The 20,991-nt window shown below is 38.4% G+C and overlaps 1 protein-coding gene across 23 annotated transcripts in view; it reads left to right on the forward strand.

Annotated features, from left to right (window-relative positions):
- The window catches only part of NUMB (NUMB endocytic adaptor protein), a 91,309-nt gene that overhangs the window by 15,492 nt on the left and 54,826 nt on the right, over positions 1-20,991 (forward strand). Inside the window, exon 1 of one of the 23 annotated variants that reach the window (XM_079308032.1) lies at positions 19,092-19,111. The exons of 21 other annotated variants lie outside the window; for them this stretch is intronic. The gene's annotated coding sequence lies outside the window, so the exon portion shown is untranslated. Of the gene's footprint in view, positions 1-19,091; positions 19,112-20,495; positions 20,680-20,991 lie in introns of those variants that run through there. One more of the 23 variants, XM_079308024.1, reaches the window with a different exon arrangement.

Raw genomic sequence — 20,991 nt, forward strand, 5'->3', positions numbered from 1 at the left:
TTGTCTTAGAACTGCTACCAAACAAACAAACATGAAGTCTTCATCTTTAGATAAGCTTTGCATTAGTCTTCTGTATTATTCTTAGTGCAACTTTCAGTCACAAAATAAAACTTAAAAATAATAGCTATATAGTGAAAAGAAAATATATAATCTGGAGACTGTGTAATGTGCTGATACTGAAGCAGTTTGCTATTTGGTATCCTTACAGCTGGCATTATTGGAAAAAGAAATTCTACAGCCAGTAAATTTATCAGTAGAATTTGAGTCTAAAGCATGCAGACTTGGAAAGTATTTTCCTTTTGGAGTTACTGGTTGTGAAGGCAGTTTGTCCTTCACAGAAAAGTAATCTGTACAGGTAGCCAAGACATACTGGACAAGAAAGGTGGGAAACCGGTTGTATTTATTCACGATCGCTTCTACTGCGCTCTCAAACTTGAAGGCAGTTTAGGTGTTGAGGACAGAAAAGGCTGAATTTCTCACATTTCCTTCACTTTGTTAAACTGTGTGTTCTTAAAAATGTATATTCAAATGAAGTAGGACTAAGATAAGGTCTAGTAATTGTTAGCAATTAGAAGTGCCAAGTTCCAGTTACATACAAGTGTTCTCTTGCATCTGCATTAAAGCAATCTTGTCGGCTTTCTTCTTTAGTTGTTTGAATGAAGGCAGACATCAATTTCTTTGAAACTCTCAGTATAATAGATCAAGTGTTTGAAAGATTTGCTTTAATAACTGGGGGAGAATGTTGCCAAAATCCAAAGGAAATTGTGAAATGCAGTTTAGTAATCAGTGCAATATGTTTTAAATTTAGTCCCTGAAGTCTGCCTAGAAGAAAAACTATGATGTTTGGGAAAGCTGTTGGTGTTAATAAAGTCACAAACTAGGAAAGCAAAGACAGACCTTATTTACTTATTACTTATTTACCATTTGACTCCCAAAAGTTTATATAGCTGTACTAAAACAATTGCTTTCATTGGCCAGATTACCTTTTCTCAATGGGTCGTGTTATGGTATCTTAATTATACTTGACTGTGAATTTCCAAGTGGAAGAGATTTTGTCAGTGTTGAAAAATTGTAAAAAGCATTTAAAAAAACCCAAAAAACTTTATGCCCTATCAGGGCATGATAGGTGCAGATGGAGTAAAAGGCTGAACTTGCAGGATGTAGGTTGTAGTTTCTGAAATGATCAACTATGTTACTGTTAGCTCAGCCCTGCTAGACTGAACCATTAGTGACTGCCACACTTTGAAGCACTTCCCGAAGAGGTTCCAGTGCTGGGGAGTTGATGCTGCACCCAGGCTAACTACCAGGAAGAAGCAGGGTGTGAGATAGCTCTGTAGCTCCTTGACTGAGTTGTGGACTTGGGATGACTCTGCTTGGGTGGGTCCCAGGCTTTGTTGCAGAGGATGATATGTACACTATAGCTCAGCTTGCCTTTATCTTGGTTAATGAGAGTTTGTCTCTGTGTATTGATTCAGCCTATAAACAGTGGGGCTGTACAAAATTGTTCCCAAGTTTAGACTTGTCCACTTTTAGGTAGTGTAGCTGCTGTAATTTTTCTCCTGTCTCTGGTGGAAAAGAAAACCAACTCAGACTTTGCCTTGTGATATCTCTTCTTCATCGTAATAGAGTTAAAAGAGTAATATTTCTTTATCAGCAGGACACAGCTTTCGTTCCCGTAGCTCTATAAAGCTCAGTGGTGTGTAATATGTTTTAGCACATCTCTAAATTCATCTGTTCCAAGTATATTCTGAGTAATTGAAAAAAAAAAAAAAAAAAAAAAGAAGACAAAAGTCCAAAACAGCAGCAAAGAAAAATGCTGCTTAGACTTGTAGTGAAGAGTGTCTTAGCCTAGGGTTTGAGTCACAGGCAGAGTTCTGTTTAAATTAGTGTAGGATCTGGAATATTAGTCTGTTTAAGTATTGTCTAACTGAGCCCCTTCTTTATAGTTAGTTATTCAGCTTAAAGTACAGATATTAAGGTAGCTATGTGTTTGGCCTTTGCTTGTGCCAAGCACACCCCAGGTGTTGGCCTTTATGAAATTCCTTGTCGGGATAGCAAAGTACAGAGTTCCCTCTTTGTGTGATGTAAGGCCTCTGATACCCTGTTGAGTACATGGGCTTATGTAGGCAGTCCAAGTCTGTTTGGGTAGATGTCATTAATGAACTTGGCCCATAGTAGTACTGAATTTTTTGTCTCTTTTATTTTCTTTAAGCGCTTGTTTAAAAAGTATTCTTCTGTTTAGATAATGTGTGTTAACTTATATAAAGGCATACCATGGTAAGTTCATTGGGCTTAGAAGCGTTAGGGACTGGTATGTTTCTCTCTAGTTTGAGTCTCTCCATGTGCTCACCACCCCAGCAGCTCCTTTTTTTTATGAGAGAGAAAGGTGTCACCTGTAAAATTCAGCAAGTCTTGTCTCTGACAAGCACATACATATCCACTCTCTCCATGTTTAACTTCCTGGTGTTTAGGTAGGACTTCCATTGAGTATCTCTTTTCTTATTTTGATTGTTTTTTCCTTTTGTGCACCGTTTTGAACTGCAAAGTAGGCTAATGGTAAATCTTCTACTAGATCCAATTATTTTATAGTTAAAAATTAGATGCAATGCAATTTCACCTCAAGTAGAAAGTGCATGTTTTATTTGAGCTATACCTTATTCTGTAAATCACACATTTTTTTTAAACTTCAAATGTTGGGTTCTCCTAATATACCTTGGCAAATTATTCCAGTGTCTAAGAATAAGCTACAAATGTTCATCTAAAATCAAATACCAGGTACTTGATCTAGCAGGAAAAAAACAAAAGATGAAAAGAAGTTTGAAGTCTTTCTCATTTAGATTATGACCTAGTTGTTGCTTTATTTTCTATTTCAGAAGTCAGTTAAGCAAAATATAAGAACTCAGTTTTCGTGTACGTGTGGGAAGGGGATGAGCTTCTCTTAAAATGTGGGCACCTGAACTGTTAGGTACCAGTTGGGGATGAAGATGAGCTGTCAATGGGCTTTCCCTGTCTGTGTGTTCTGAGGTCATTTATTCTGTCTCTTGCAGCATCAAATATTCACCTTGTCTTCACTTTACTGGCATAACTAGAATCCACAGTAATCTCTAGTTTAGCCTATATTCTTTTTGTGTAGACATGATCTTATGTTTGACTTGTCATAATTCATATTGAAAGGAACTTACTGCTGAAAGGAATTTGTCACCATAACTAGTCCTTTTTTGGTACCTCTGAATTTGTCAGTTTCTGATACTGGCAGATTGTGCCAATATTCTTTGCAGATGTAAGTGCAATACAAGAAGTATTAAGTGTAACACTAATCTCTGCTGGACACAAATAGAAAATATAAGCACCTTCTTCTTTACCTTGTGGACTTCTATTTACCTGTTAATCCAATTAATTGATCACATAGGTAGGTCAACATTTAACCCAATTGAAATTAAGATTATGCAGCTAAATTTGATGGGGTTTATAGGCCTTTATTTAACTCCCTTGAAAGCATGATACGAGAGGTCACTAGTTTGTGATTGCAGTAGTTCTTGAGACAGAAGCTCAGACCTTATGACAGAAGTAGAGAGATTGCACTTCATTCTTCATTTGTCAAATAATTGTATTATAGAGGTCTGAAGACATCTTAGTAGAGAGAAAAGAAAGATTTCATTACTTCATTATTATATGATCTGATTAATTATCAAATTAGTAATGTAAGAAACAGTGGGTTACAAATGAGCTTAGCAGCCCTTCCATTATTTGCTGAATAGCTAGTATGGCTTCCAAGATGTGAAACAAACATTAGAAGTGGAGTGTTCTTTCTAAAAGTATTTTATTTTCTGAACGTAAAAGTTCTTACAGTGTAAAATGCAGGATATGAAATCAAGTATTTCTGCACTGTGGTTATGGCTGAGTTGCACAAGTCAAAACCTGTCCTTTCCTCTTTACCAGGTAAGAACTAGTTTATATGCACTCCAAATAGTGCAGAGGATATGCTTCAAATCAGGCTGTTCTAAGTTGTTTAGATGAACTGCTCTCAAAGTTGGTCTCAGGAAGATGTACTTTAGTAATGTATTATGCCAACTTTTCTGAAGAAGTTGAAAAAGCTACTGTGCTTCACTGCTTTTTTTTTTTTTTTTTTTTTTTGGTGCAAAATTATGTCAAAACTTTCAGAAATAAAGCCAGAAAAAGCAATCCAGAGTCTTTAAAATAGTATTCTGTTCCATACATGTGAAAGCAGTTTCTGAAAAAATGTTGTTGGCAACCTCAGATGGCAGCCTTCAATTTAAAGGAGTAGCAAAATGAGTCATTCTTAAAACATAAAAAAAAAAAAAAAGAAAAAAGTCTGTAGTGTATTTTTTGTCCAGTAATAGGAAAAGGATCGACTCTGGATATGAAATGCTAAGCTTTATTGCATTTGCATTAGGCAGAATTATTAACATTATATTGTAGAGGCTGTGGCACATTTTTGGCAAGCTGATACATTCCTCCCTTTCTCTGTTGCTTCCTCCCACTCAAGAACTTTTGTCTTTTCTATCTGCTTTTTGAAGAGAGAAATGTGGTGCACACAAGACCTGTGAAACTGTAACTCTAGTTTGGATTTGATATAAAGCTAAACTGTTACCATAAATTCAGATTACAGAAATACACAAAGCTAAAAGCCTTTGTTTTCTTATTTAAATAAAGCCAAATACAATTAAACTGTAGTATCAGGCAGTAGGGAATTAACAGCCTGACTTTTTGTTAATACTTGACAGAGCTGAAAAATTACTATTGTGTAAGGTAATCGTGCCTTCTCTGCATGTGTTTGTGTATCATATTTTCTTCTTTGAGAAGAGGCTATTATGAAAGATGACAGTGAGTTAGATATAAATATAAGAAAAACCCAACACTTGTCACAAGAAGTGTACGGTAGTATGATGCCAACTACTATCATGTTCTATTTTTAGCAAGTATGAGCTTGGTCTGTGGTTTTACTCAGAAATCTTGGTCTCTACTGAATGAATTTGGGGAAGAGCACTGCAATTTTTTTGTTAGGATGGTAAGAACTTTTCATCATCAAATCTATTGAATGTTCCATGAACTGTACATGAAAAGAGCTACTTGCCATGAGTTGATACCTTGGAGGATTCTTTTGAGCCTGTTGCATACAAACTCTCATTAGCAAGGTTCAGAGGTGACTCCATACACTGCACACACACAAGATCTTTTATGAACAGCCTTGGAATGCTACATGTGTGGTTGTTTCTAAAACAGATAGTAACTCTTCCCCTCTGCCTCTGTTTATTTATAGACATAGATGAATTAAAAAGCTTGATTCATCTGCAGGCGGTTTTTTATTTATGTAATTTATTGAAATAAAAAGTCTATAAAAAGTAGTGCTCATCTTGAAATGGATAATGAAGTAGCTTAGGACTAATATTTATATAGTAATTATTTTTTATAAAACTAGTAATACTTAACTCTAAAGCCATTTCACTGTTGCAATCTAAAGGTATTTCACTGTTGGAATCTAAAGTAGAAGAATTATGCTTCTGAGATGAGAGGAGGCAGGGGAGAGGAGGCTGAAGCTGACTCTTCATAGCCAAGGATATCTAAAAATGAAGCATAAATACCAATACTAATTTTCCTTTTTAGGTCTTCTGCAAGTTTTGTGCAATAATTTATTAGGCTTGCATGGAAAGGTTTTGGTAGCAGGAAGGGCCCAGGTATGGCTTGTGAGAAGCTCCCCTCACGTCTGGCATAGCTGGTGTCAGATGGCTCCAAGGTGGAGGTGCTGCTGGCCAAGGCTGAGCCCTTGCAGTGGTGGGATAACAGATTTAAGAAGGGGAAAAAGTGTTTGTGTGGGAACAGTTGCAGGCAGGCAGGAGTGAGCACATGAGAGAAGCAGCTCTGCAGTCACCAAGGTCAGTGAAGGAGCAGCAGGAGAGGCCCCAGGTGCTGGAGCACAGATTCCTTGGCAGCCCATGGGCAAAGACTGATGAGCCAGGCTGTGCCCCTGTGGAGGCCCAAGGTGAAGACACCCACTTGGAACCCCTGGAGATCCCCCATGCTGAAGGTGGCTGCCCAAAGGAGACTGGGACCCTATGGGAAGGCTGTACTGGAGGATGCATCTGGCAGGACCTGTGGACCATGGAGAGAGAAGGCCAGGCTGAAGCATGTCTTCTGCCAGGACATGTGACCCCACAGGGGACCCCTGCTGGAGCAGTCTCTTCCTAAAGGACTGTACCCTGTGGGTGGGACCCACGCTGGAGCAGTGGGTTCATGAATTGCAGCCCATGGGAAGGATTCATGTTGGAGAAGTTCATGGAGGATAATCTCCCATGGGAGACACACCAGGCTGAAGCAGGGAGAAAATTGTTTCTCATTGTCCTACTCTGATTTGGTTGGTTATAAATTAAATCTTGCAAGTCAAGGTTGTTTTGTCCATGACAGTAATTGGTGACTGATGATCTTATCCTTACCTTGACCCAGGTGCCTTTTATTGTATTTTCTCTGCCCTGTCCAGTTGAGGAGTGGGAGTCATGGGAATGTCTTTGGTGGACACCTGGTGTCCAGCCAAGGTCAGCCCATCACAAAATTATAACTATTATATAAAATCTGTGGAGAAAACAGAACAGCTAGCAATTTGATAGTGGAAGACATCTGGTTATTTTCCAGACAAAGCTTTCCAAGTGATACAAAAACTTTAAAAAGTGATAGGGAGGTATCTAAATAAATATCTTGTCTCAGAGACTGTCATGGAAGTTCAGAGATGCTTAAGAAAGTGGGGTTTTGTTTGTCTGGTGCAGTGTTGCATTTTGGCAGTTCTTGTTCCCAAAAGTGTTGGTGGGGTCAAAAGTTTTCAAATATTCAGGTATCAGACAAACCTTTCATCTTTGTTAAGTACTAATCCTTTGTGATATGCTGGCATTATGGCTTTTTTAACTCATGCATCATCTCAGTGTATGCTGCCTGACCACTGTTGCCATTTTCTGCCCTTTGCATGTTTGTAATGAAACTGTAAGACCACTTTGTACAGTCACCGAGTTTTCCTCAAGAATAGACTGAGAAGCATGTTCATTTTAGTAAAGTTGAATTAGGGAAGCATTAGTTGGGTGAGTAATCCTGTACTTTTGTCCATGTGGGCAAACCAGTTTTTCTCGTTCAGTGGTAACCAGCATAATGTAAAATATGTGTATTTGGGTCACAGTTTCTTTGTTTCATTTCTAAGCTAGAGTTTTGGGAGGATTGTTTTAAGTTTTCATGTGCTGCTTATATTGATCTTGAAATTTCAAATTCTGAAACCTTTATGAAACCAGCTTTGGGAAAACTAGCAGAAAATTCCATTATTCAGCATCTGAAGGCCTTTTATTTTGTTTTTTCCATTGTGAAAGTTAAGTGCTGGTTGTTTTCTCAGCATATGTGTACAGATGTCACAGTATGCTTAGGTGCAGTTTAATGCAGACAGGTGACCTGGTGGGGACTTTAATTGTAATATTTAGCAGCATAGTCCTAGTCATATCAATATTTCTGTAAACTGAATGTCCATAAGCAGATTCCTTGAGAATATGGCCTAGTAGTGCTCACTGTTATTCTTACCATTTAGTGCTCAGGAAGGGTTTGATGAGCTTGTTGCTGGTTTTTGTGTTGAAGACTGGCCTATAATAGATACAGCCCTGGAGAGAAACTCCTTTTTAAGGGTATGTTTCCTCTCCTTATATGTAAGGAGAACTATACAATAGAGTAAGAAGCTAGTGCCATGTTGTTCAGTTTTGAGCATACTGAAATTGAAAACCAGTAGCAGTAAAAATCCCTATTCTAAAGGTACTTTGATGGTTTTTTCCCTCAGTTTTTTTTTTTTTTCTTCTCTCCCAGACTCACATAGCATAAACAGATATATATTGTACAACAAATTTTGTTTTGGTTCAAGACTATTAGCAGTGACCATTGAAAAAACCACAGAAATTCTCTTTATGAAAAGGAAGAAATATTATGAAATGGTCCACAGTATTGAAATAATAATTTATAATAGTTAATCTAGGTTTCTTGGTTTTGTAAATTAAATCCCATTTCTTTAGAAGTCCAAGTAGTAAAGGACCATTGTCTGGTCCACTCTAAACTGGAATTCTCTGATGAGCTTGTCTGACCTGTGGATCACCAGTAAGATATTTGCTTGCTGAAGCTTTTTTTCTGCTTTTTTCCTGCATGTTTTGCTAAAACCCTAAATACTGTGACTCTAACGACCTGTGTATCTGCTAATTAGTGAGTGCCATCAGTTTCTGGACAAAAATGATTATTTTAATGTCTTTTATTGTTGCTTGTCAGTTGATCACACTTTTCCCTCGGTGTGTGCAGAAATAACTTGTAGAGATGCAAGCATGCTCAGATGCCTCTTTAGATGTGTGAAATGCTGAGTGGTGTGACCCATTGTGCTGTTTCAAGACAGGCTTTCAAATGCTTGATCAGAATTGTGTTGATACAGGCATGGCTTTGTGTGTCCTGGCCTTTAGGGTTGTTTGAGATGTTGCGGGTCTCATGTTAATACCTGAATTTTCAATTAATGTCTTGAGAAGAGATATAATTTTGCTTTTGGAAAGCAAAATTTTATTTATTTGGAAAATGAGTAAAATTTAAATGAATAGCACTAATTTTTATAATAACTTGATTTTCTTCTTTACTCATTTGTTTTGGTATGTGTTCCATTGAGTTTTAAATCTGATGGGTTAAACCACCTCTCACCGATGTCCATTGGGACACTGAGTCATTGACCACTACTCTCTGGATGCAATCAACAGCTTAGTGTCCCAAAGGACTTTGGTGACAAATGGTGCCCCTCAGGTGTCCGTGCTATTTAATGTCTTCTTTAATGACATAGTTGAAAGGATCAGGTGCACCCTCAGCTAATTTGCTGATGACACCCTCTGCTCTGCTGAGACCTTACCCACCATGCTGCATCCTGCTCTGGGGTCCCCAGCACAGGAAGGACACAGACTTCTTGGAGTGCATCCAGAGGAGGGCCGTGAAGATGATTAGAGGGCTGGAGCACCCCTCCTGTAATGAGAGGCTGAAAGAATTGGGGTTGTTCAGCCAGGAGAAGGCTCTGGGTAGACCTTATTGCAAGTTTCACTACTCAAAAGGGGCTATTAGAAAGACAAACATTTTAGTAAAGTCTGCTGCAATAGGACATGGGATAATGACTTTAAGATGAAGGAGTCTATTTAGATTAGGTATATGGAAGAAATGTTTTACAGTGAGGGTGGTGAAACACTGTAACAGGTTGCCCAGAGATGCTCCAGCCCTGGAAATGTTCAGGTTGGGTGGGGCATCGAACAACCCGATCTAGTTGAAGATATCCCTGCTCATTGTGGGGAATAGGGGGGCGTTGTACTAAATGAACTTTAAAAGCTCTCTTCCAACCCAAACTATTCTGATTCTGTGAAAACGTTCCAGTAGTAAAAGTACTTGCTCAGGCAGATCTTTGTATTCACTACCACACTCAGAGAGAAAAAAACTTTTCTGACTGTTTTCTGAGGGTGTCACACCCAACCTTTCTTCATCTGCCATTCTACTGTTGATCAGGTTGTGAGAAATAAGTAGATGAAAAAGCTGCATGCTGGGTGTTTGAGTTTTAGTGTGGGTTAGGGTCAAACATAAATAGCTGTATTTATAGAGGAAAGAGGGAGAGCTGCACTGAACTGATTATACTTGTAAATGCACTGGAGTTTTACCTAGAGCACTGAGACAAAATGGGTGCTTGTTTTGGAATAAATTTAATTAAAGTCCTGTTCAAAGGCTTTTTGAAAAACCTGTTAAATCAGTTAGTGGGCCACTGATTTAGAGTGAACTGATTAAGGACATACTGTAGGTTTCCTCAGCTTTTCTTTCTTTGTGTTTCTGCAGATGTCCAGACTTCTTGTGCCTTTAAGAGCTGCCTCATCACACAGTGGTAGAGTGGCTGGAATGTCCATAGCTGACTATTCTAAAGCATATATGGACTTCTACAAAATCGGATTTTGTTTATCCCTCTTAGTTGCTAACCTAGATTTAGTTAGGTTTGAAATAATTTATTATTTTAAAACACACTGAAATTTGGGAATACACTGCTTTTTATAAGTGCATAGATTTCATTTTTGTCTTGACATGTGTCAGGCTGCTAATATCAGCTAGTCTACTTCTCTGCAGCTTTTGCTACTGCTCTTTGTTTTGGACACTTTGTTTAAACTAGCCTATTGCCCTAAAGTGCAGTTCCTATTCTCAGAACTGCTTTTATTTTGCATTTGAGTGCGGCATCCACTATCCTGTGGCATAAAGCTGGCTTTGGTACGTGCTCGTTGGTGGCTCAGTCATTTACTATGTACTGCCTGAGATCTTTAATGCATACTGTCCAGAACTAGTGAGTTGTTTAAATTGTTGGTTATAACATTTCACCTCTTGACATGTGTGTGATGTTGCCTTGCCCTAGAAATGCAGGGCAGCCCGTAAGGTATGAGTTAATACACGAGATGAAAGAGCTGTAAATGTAAAACACAGAATACATAACCACGGGGATGCATCATTTAGATTTCCTGGGAGTAGCAATTCACTTTTATCACAGTTATAAACACAGAGGTTGTGCTGCTGTTGAGAAGACAGCTGTGTTGCTGCCTAATCACACTCATTCCAGTGCATATCACATCTGTCAGCCAAGCTCTATTTTTAGCTGCAGGAGCAAGTTTAGCCATCATTAGCATGATACTTGTGCCATAAGGTTAAATAGAGTAGAGAGGCAATTTGGAGTTGGTTATGGTTGCCTTGTTTTTTGTGTACTGTATTTCAGTGGTTAAGTTATAATAGGCCCAGTATGAAATTTTTCAAGAAGTGCCTTTTGCCTTTCTTTTCCGTTTTTTGAGTCTGAACTTCACTGCACCTCCTGCTTGTGTGTGCATGAGGAATGGAATGTAGAAGAGGTGTGACTGGGATTGGCTTTGGACCTCAGTTTTCAGGTAGGTGTTTAGGGACCTGAAGGGCAACAGGAAAGACTTCTGCAAGTACATCACCAGCCAGAGGGAAATGAAGGAAAACATGGAAAAAGCTGAGGTACTAGATGTCTGTTTTACCTTGGTCTTTATTGGTAGGATTTGTCATCTGGAGTTCCAGACCTTAGAGACTAGAGGGAAAGTCTGGAGCAGTGGAGATTTTAACCTAGGTGGCAAAGGACCAAGTAAGGGAACATTTTAAAGAATTCACTGTAAGAAAGCCCATGGGAACTGATAGAATGCACTATGAGTGGTCAGAGATCTGATATCATAGCAAAACCACTCTGAATTGTTTTTGAAAGATTGATATAATAGAATACTCTTCTTGAGGGCTGGAAATGTTGCTCTTGCCTCTAAGAAGGGAAGAAAGATCTGGATATTTGCAGACTGCTCAGCCGTACCTAGACCCCCAGGAAGATGATGGAGCAAATTCTCCTGTGAAGCCATTTCCAAACATAAGAAGGATATGAAGATGATTAGGAATAGTTATTGTAGCTTTAAGAAGAGGAAATTGTACTTGACCAACCTGGCAGCTCTCTGTGACAAAATGACTGGGTTGGTGAAGGAGAAAGGAGAAATCTGTACTGTTTGACTTTAACAGTGCTTTTGTCATTGTCTCCCTTAACACCCTCACTATCTGGTCCAGCTAAGTGGAGAGGGAAAGGGATTGCACATTGGCTGAAATGCTGGGCTCCGAGGGGTGTGAATGTGACACAAAGTCCAGCTGTAGGCCAATTAGCAGTGGTGTGCCCTAGGGGTTGATAGTAGTGCCCAGGCTGTTTATTTTAATAAATACCTGAGTGATGGGACACTGTGGACCCTCAGCTAGTTTACAGATGATGCAAAATGGAGAGGAGTGAATGACACAACAGATGTCTTTGTTGCCATTCAGAGCAACCTTGACAGGTTAAAGACATGGGCTGACAGGAATCTTACATTTAAAAAGTTCAGCAAGCAAATCTGCTGGAAAGGTGTCTGCATTCCAGCATCATCATTCCTGTATTTCACTGCTCACACTGTTACCAGCTGCTGGCAGACTTCTGGTACTCTGCCTTGAGCAACATACTGCCATTTACATGTGATGATTAGACTAAAATATGCAAAAACTGTTTGGAGAGAAGTATCGAAGTCCTGGAGAAGACTGTGATAACAAAACTAAAACTTTTACTTTAAGGATACTTGAAGTGTTGGTGAGGTGGTTTTCACAGCTCTGGATGATTATTTAAATGTTACTTTATGTCAGAGTTCTGTGAGGCAAGGAATGTGAAAGTGGTTTTGATCACAGCTTACGTACTGATTTGCTCCTTGAAAATTTGCAGGGTTCCTGTTGTCTAGCCCTGTGTTCTGGACCCACAGTCTGTACAGTCATCCCTGCTGCCACAAGTTGCATGTGATTTGTAAGATATTTCTTCGTGAAAGTACAACAGCTTGTCCAGCTGTCCTTTAGTCTTCAGAACTAATATTGTCACTTCACATTAGTTTGCTGTGGCGCCTCTCTTTCAAGATTGTGTTCACAGTTCTCATCTTTTGAAATACATTAGCTGTAGTTAACAGTTGCAAAGAAATGGATTGTGAAGAGGTAAAACTTTTGAGGATGAAGATTTGGAACAGACTCTTAAGTTGTCTGTGTTTGCAGGTTATCAGAATAGCTTTATTAGAAATGTTGGTATGTATGTTAAGCATCATGTGTGATGCCATATAAAGCATTTGATACAAGAAATTGGAATCCACAAGAAGGACTTGATGAGGATGACCCTTAACAATTGTCATGGCCAAACTTGCACAATAAGTAGGAGTGTGTGAATTCTGGAAGGTTTTCATAAACCTAATAAACTGAAACTCTAATGTGACTACAGCTATTTGAAAGGAGCGAAAAGCAACAGCTTTGTGTAGCATCAATGCTCAGCGTGATGTTAGAAATATAATAGCTCACAGACTTCAGGAGGAGAACTTGGAATCATTGTATGCTACAAATTGTGTTCTTCCCTGCTAAACAGCCCAATGTATCACTTTCTGTTATCTAAGATTTGAGCTGGTCTGCTGCAGTGTGTCTTTACTGTGGTCTGATACGGTGACATCCTTCCATATACATAGCTTTGTTCATTCATGAATGGTGGTGTATGAGTGGAAAAGCCATCATAAGTTTCTAAAATATGGCCAGTCCCTGGAATGGAGATACTTGTCAATGTAGTTTAGCCACAGTACTGAACCAAACCAAACCAAGCCCCAAACTTTGATTAATGTGATTATGCAAGGTGTAGATGCCAAAGAATTGGTGCCACTGATACTTGATGTAGGTGTTCATCTGTATGCACAACACATTTACAGGCTTCTGTGGTTAACTTTTTACTTATGTTGGCTTAGCAGATGTGTCAGAGGAAAGAATGGATTTTTAGTGCATCAGTGATAGATGACCATATGTATTAATTTCAGTAATGAAGTCATACAGGTATCATGAGTTTGTATGAGAAGACAGAATGCAATGTTTGGCTGGAGGTGAGCAAAAAACCCCGATCTCTTCTAGTGTTCTGAATCTAGAAATGCTGTTTCAGATGCTTTATGGGTTCCAAGGTACTGTGTTATATCAAAAGGGCATTCTTGAACTTTTTTATAAATGAAACTTCTGAAGATTTACATTTGCTGTGGTATTTTCAGCTAACAAATACACCTGAGTGTCTATGCATCATCATACTGTAATCAGCTGCAATCAGTTTGGCAATTGCTTACATAACCCTTGTTGGAAGGAATATGTTAGTGGAAAGGGGTTCCTGTTTTAATCCTAATAACGCAAGCTGGAATGTGTGTTGTCTGCTGGATTGTTATTTGAAGTGGATGCCAGAAATTCTTACGATAAAATCAGTGATAATCATTATGCCAGTTTAAGGAGACACCAGCTCCGCCCCAGAAGTTCACAGGAAGGAAAATCTGGAAAATGTGATCCAAGATGAGACTGTATGTTGGCCCTGGATTACTTCTCATGCCAAATATAAGTACCCAGATTCTAAAAGCCTTTCTGCCTGTGTGACCTTAGTTTTATTTCTTGTCTGTGAAATTGATCTTACAATTTTGAGATGCTCTTGGCAGGGAATTGGTAAGAAAAATATTTATACAGTTGCAGCTGTGTGGTTCTTCCTCATGTATATACTTGATTCCAGATGTCTGGATCCAAGCAAGAATTACATGGAATTCATTTTCTTTCTTAAAGAGGTGGTAGTCGTGTCCCTCATGTGTACAGTAGCATGACTGCAGTATAGTTTGTTGAAGATCTTGAAGTGACAGTAAGTGTTTACACAGAGTTGGTTTCTCATTTTAAGTACAGGTATTTATGACACGGTGTAATATGAGAACCATAGCATCACAGGCAGGTAAGCAATCCAGGACTTCATGGAAATCTTATGATAGACTTTGCTCAGTTTGCAATTGGACCTCAAAAACTAACTTTTGCACTTAAAGGTTGCTCAGTGCAATTGTAGCTGAACAGGAAAAATACAGTGGAAACCAAACAATTCTGTAACAGCACTTTGAAGGAGGGATATATTTTCCTCTAAGTTTGTACAAAGCCCAAGTAGCAGCTCATAATGTAGTGATGCTTTCTAAAAAATATGTTTATGAATCTTTTCCATGTACTAATATAGTTCTTTATTTAAAATGGCATCTGTGATTTAGCAATACTTCTATTTCCTGATAAATGGAGATCTCAGTCTTTACTTTATAGAAAATGGTGTTTATAAATTGGAAGGAATGAGTCTAGAGCCTGTAAATTGTAACATCTGGTTTATTCCATCTGAATTATGTGAGTTGCTTTGTCATTGTGTTAAAAAGTACAGTATGAAAGTGAGCTACACTGTTTGAACTAGATTTTAATATATGCAAGCTCAAATTTGATTTTGTGATTTGGCTTTCTGTTTTGCTGTGTGTTGGTTGCACAATTCTCTTTGCTGTTTGATAAAATTTCATTATCTCTCTCAAAAATTCCTGGCTGTTAACCTTAACCTGATGTTAATAAATGAGGTAATGCATTTTATCTAAGGTATGAAAATCTTGAGCTGGAAAAAATACTAAGTGTGTGAGATCTCATCTGCCAGGCTTATTTTCCTCCACATCTCAGTTTCAAGTGCAAGTGTCTAGAGATGCAAACTAATTCCTGACACTTAGCAATTGAACTAAATATGAGAGCAGGCTTGTCCAACTCTTTCACTCCAGTAAACATTGTTAGTGTTTATAACACTAACCTGAATTAAGCTTTTGTGTAGTTTTCAGTAGACATTTTACTGTAAAAAGGTTGAAATAATATTGGTTATTAGCTCAGTTCTTTCCACTTGCATAAACTTCAAGAAAAATGCAGAGATCACTGTTCATCTTGGGAGAATTGGTATCTAAATATAAAAACACAGTAAAACCACATTTAAAGTAGTTATTTGAGCCAGTCTTTCTGTTAATTTTGTACTTGAGAAAATGAGACCTTTTGACCAGGAAAACGCAGTAATTTTACTTATGGGAGAAATAGGTGCAATATTGCCAGTTTATTTAGGAGCCCTGCAGTTTATTATTGACCTAAACAGCTTGTTCTGTAAGGGCTTGGTGCCAGCCCTAAGAAATATTGAAAATTAACCTGATAAAAATGCTTGACTTTGTTCCTTATGTCATGGGCATCTCCTCACAAGTTTGGGAATACAGTCTTAAAAAAAAACACAGGAAAAACCCCCAAAGCAGTAAACATCCCATTTTGTTCCTTAGAAAGGTGCATGCACTTTACTTAGTGAACAGACTTGGACTATGTTCACATTAATTTCAAATATCTATATTGGAAGAAATAGTAAATAATTATTAGCAGTTTGTTCTGCTAAACATGTAACTTCAAAAGAGAATGGATGTAACAAGGAAAACCTTCACTCAAGACTACCACTCGGGAAGCTTCACAAATACATTGTTTCTAGTTCCCTGCAGCTGCCAAGTGAACGTGTTCACCACGATTTCTGGTGTGGGCCAGGCTTGGTTAGAAAAGCCTCTCTGTTCTTCGACAACAACTTTTTTGAAAGCCAAAATAAGTAACCAGCAGAAGTGTATTTATTATCCTAATCTCCAAATTTGCACGCTTCTTACTGCTTTCCTGACAGGATGTTTTGGTGGACAGTGTCCCTCCCTTAAGGTCAAGACAGGACAGGGAGCAGATCTTCACCCTTTGGAACTGGAGCCATTTTAAACAATGATGCACCTTTGATATATGACTGTCTGCAGAGAAGAGGGGTATTAGCTACAGCACTTCCTCATATTGTTGTGTACTCAGAAGCACGTCACTAGGAAAGTTTCAAATCTTTACAAAGTCCACATTGTAAACTGAACTGTGTGCAAAGCTATAATTGATGAAAACTCCATTTCTTGAAGACCTTTGTACTGATTAGTTTAAAACTCTGCCCTTGCTTTGTAGATATAGCTTTACTCCATGTGACACAGCTGTTTTAAATAGTAAGATAAATGTTGAGAGAGTTTTTTTGGTAATGTTTGGGTTTGTTTTTCTGTTCATTTTTTCCACCAAATCATGACTCTTAATATACATCCTTCACATCTATATAGACTTTAGACACCTTTGTATAGTAGAATTAGAGGGCTAGGTTGGTAGGGATTGTAAAATTATTATTATTTTTAAACCAGTTTTCTGCTGGAAGTTTCTTGTGAACATTTTTCTGTGTAGGAACTAATTTCTGTGCTTAGAGTGCAGTGAGTTGGTGTTAAGTGAGTGCTGCTTCTGGATTACTTGTGCTCTTGCTCCTCATTATGTAAGCTTCCCAGTTTGAAAAAAATGTCACTAGTTTAATTTCAGTGGCATGGATGTAACATTTTGAGAACTACTTGACACAAGGAGTGCCAGAGGTATCATGCCAGCTGACGCCGATGGGGCTTATTTGCTCACTGGCCTGCAAACTGAATTCTGAACCAGCAATTCAATGTGTTTTCCTAGATGTAGCATTCTGCTTATGGGAGTGTTGGTCTAAAAAATCTGCCCTTAAAGTGTTCTCCAAAAACGCTGAATTCTGTTTTACCACTGACACATAAAATGTTTTCAGATGAGTGCAAAAGAGCCCACTTCATAAATTAAAATTAAATTATGAAGGGTACTCTGTGTGTGTGTGCTCTCTGTGTTGTGGTAGTGGTGGTTTTTTTTCCTCCAAAGATCTGAATCTGATCTCTGATTACAGCTCGAAGAGCTGCCAGAAGATCTACTGTAGTGGTTTGATAAGTGGTTAGCTCTTCTGGGAGGAGGGTTGGGGATGAATATCAATTTTCATAAGAGGTTTGATTTTTTATGTTCAAATAAAAAAAAAAGAAGAAAACCTGCTTTATTCAGACAGTAGACTCTACTCACCAGAATGATTGTTGAAACAAAATCATTCTTGATACACAGGCTGTAGATTTGCTTCAAGGTAGCAGTTGAAATTCATATTTGATAGGATTTCAGGATTTAATTAGGAAGTGTTTGACTTGCAGAGAACCACATGCCAACTTAAGCTAAGTATGTAGAATTCTAATAGAAGAATAGTTGCATAATTAATATCAACTAGCAATTTTATCCAGGATTAAATTATTTTGTAATTTTAAGCAAATTAGAAATAATCTTGGTGCACTCATGGCAGTTGTAAAACAAATCTTGCCTTTAAAGGAAAAAAAAAGATGGAAAAAGGATAGGCGAGGAAATCATGGCTATCTCTTTGGGTTAGATTTAATATTCACAGCATAGTGATGTGTTGACTGCTGTGATGAAAACTTTCTATTAGTACCTTCAGGGAGATGGAGAAGAGGGGATTAGAGCTGTGACTTTCCTACTGAGAGCCTTTAATTTTGGTTTCTACAGAAATGAAGAGGATAATTGTCCACTCCTGAGCCTTTCTGAATATAAATGTGATGTTGTCTTTCATTTACCATGGGTTCTTTTTCATTCTTTGTTTTTAGCTAAGAAGTGCTTTCTTTCCTCTGCTGTTTTTAATGGAACAGAAAATGGAGATGAAAAGGCATGGCTTCTCCTTTAGGCTGGAGTTTGCACAGAGGCTCTTTGGTCTGTTTCTTTTCTTTGTGTGGGTTGCTGAGGACTGGAATTGGTTGGGGTGGCAGGACAGTGCACCTGGGAAGTTGAGAGGGAAGGGCACGGCAGAGCTGTGCAAGATCAGTGTCCTCACTGTACAAAGTACACACAGCACTAGTCCAAGCTCTTCTCTAACCCACATCCCATAGTAGTGGTTTGGGTCAGTTTAATTGTTGTAGCACTTTAATGCATGCATGAAGGGAGCGAGATAACTGGAAGAGCCCAGTGTTATCTTGTGAAACTGTACAAGCGAGCTGGAGTCTGACCCTAGCTCACATTTTGTTATTAATGTTAGGACCTAATTTTTGTGTTTTGATTACTTGAAAACTGATGGAAATGATTTTTCTTCCCCTTTCTTTTGCCTATAGGATATTTATCTGTGAGTGACAATGTTCAAAACATGATACTTTGGTATATGTTTAGATAGTGATTGATGTTGGGGGTGGGTATTTCCTGATACTTAATGATGGTCTAGAAGAGTTAGTCATCATTGGCCAGGAAATACCAACTCCAGATTATATCGAGTTCAATTATCTAAAAGATATTTCAGTGTCCATCTGAATGTAGTACATTGCCAGAGACATTGTGTTCATAATAGCATCTTGTTTTAGTGTTTAATTATAGAATGAATGGCTGTATGTGGGTTCTGCATGCTATAAATATGTCATCTTGAAGTCACCACCTCTGCTGCCCCAAGTTTTGGGAAGTGGTCAGGAAGTGTTGCCTAAAAGTCGACTAAAATTTAGTAACTGCAAGAATTTCAGGTTCTCACATAAAAGAATACTTAGTACTTCTCTCCCTCCCTGCCCTTGGCCACCACAATTGCCATCTGTGTAAATTTTGCAATATATTTCAGATTGGGATTCAAACTGCATCTTTTCAGATTAATCAAGTTCCCTTCTACTTTCAAATGAAAGTGATGGTCCTCTGCTTTTAGTTCCAGGTACACACATTACTTTGTACTTGGCATGATAGAAATAAGTAAGTTTGTTTAAGAAAAATGGACAAAAATGCAGAAGCTGACATACACCTCTACCAAACAACCGTGGTATGTATAACCAAATGGGGGTAGGGAGTTTATTTTCTGGCACTAAAAAAAAAAAAAAAGTATTTCTGAGTATTTGTAGGCCCCATTTCCAGAGATACTTATTCTGGAAATTTGTTCTAGTCTTTACTAATGAGGTAAACTATGTTGACTGAATATATTGTAGGAGTTCAAGAGGGCTAAAAGCCACCAGTGACTTCTGTAATTCAAGACTGAAGGGAGAAATTCAGGGAATGTCTTCCTGGCTGCCTCTATCTCTCTTCTGCCTTTTGGCTTCTTTCCTTCTCAGGACAGGTGAACTTTTCCAGCTCGAATCTTGTAAAAAACATATATTGGGACTTAGCTGTGTAATTGTAGGTCTCTATGCTTCCATTAAGTATTAAGCTTCTTTGGAATAGGCTGGAACTTTCTGCTGTCTAGGCTTGTAACTGTCTTATTAGTACACCTTGGGATCCTGTCTGCACAGTTATTTTTATAGATGTGCACTGAAGAGTGAAGTACCTCTGTCACTCATAAAGACAAACTTGAATGAGTGAAAGCAGGATTCACGAATAACACTAAATTCACTTTACAGAACTAAACATACTACATGCAGTACATACCCAAATGTTTCACTCTGGACCTTACCCTGCTCCTTCTCATTTGTTTTTTACAAGCTTTCTTACCTTATCAGTGAGCACAGTTGAGGCTGGCAAAACCTTGTGTAAGCCTGGAAGATGCAGAGGAACCGAGGCATCTCCAGTGGCCCAGTGATGTGATTGCTCAGGCTTTGCAGAAAAGGCAGGGTGTTGCTGAAAGTTTCACTGAAGTTGTGGTACCCAAGTGGAAGACTATTGTTACCTCCTAAAACTCACTGATTTTCATTCTCTGTCACAGAAGGATGGACTTCATGAGCACATTAACTGCAGGGATGAAAAAAAAAAGGAGTTCAGTAGATTGTATTTTTAATTTTATGCGGATGTGTCAGTTGCTTCTCTGGTGGAATGTAATGAGTGACAGTCACAGTAAGCTGTGCTAGCTTTTATAGCATGATATAGCTATTGCTTCTGATTGAGCTGTCCTAAGGTATTATGACTGGAATAGTTTGTTAGAACATGTTTGCTTTGGAGTCTCAGAGCTGATGCAGGCACTACCAGAACATGTGCAAAACAAGGCAGCTGAAGGTGGCTTCGATTCGTGTGTGCTGCTGTGTTTCCCGAGTCAGGTACCCAGCTGGAGCCTTTGAGGCCATGTGCACTTGGTTTAGGTTTCCCAAAGTGTTTCAGTGTGCCTGACCCACCATGAAGGCTGCCCAGGCCCTTCCTGTTGCATGTCATATCTGGATGCCTAATGTGAGGGGCGTGGGTGGTGGAGAGAATTTGCAGGGAGTGTCTCAGGGCAGCCTGTCCAGTGAAGCTGTGTCATATTCCTGCCTTACCTTTTCTCTCTTGCAGAACTTTACCTTTGCATTTTCTGAATTTTGGGGAACTGTATCATCTGGATTTGTCTGTAATGTAACTGAACAAGTCTGTATTCGTAGTAATCTGTGGAGTCCTTAGAACAACAGTTTTTTTTTTTTTTTTTTCCAAATAGTAAGTGCTGTGGAAACAAACACTTAATTCTGTAGGTAAAAGTGAATGATATGTAGTTTTCAAATCCTGGGTGGACTGGACTCAAATGGTTGAAGAAGGTATTTGTTAGCACTTGTTTGAATTAGGTACAACAATGTACTCTGTCAGTTCTCCTTTCCTTGACTGGTTGTGTAATTAATCTGTTTATTCCCTGAACTAAGCTTGTGAATTTCCCCATCATTTCTTAAAAACTAAATACCACATCTTTTTGTCTATAGATTTTGTGAGCTTTAGAATTTGAGAGATTGTATGAAAGATTGTAAATAAATTGCT

The sequence above is a fragment of the Erithacus rubecula genome, assembly GCF_903797595.1.
Source record: "Erithacus rubecula genome assembly, chromosome: 6".
In the NCBI taxonomy this organism is placed as follows: Eukaryota; Metazoa; Chordata; class Aves; order Passeriformes; family Muscicapidae; genus Erithacus; species Erithacus rubecula.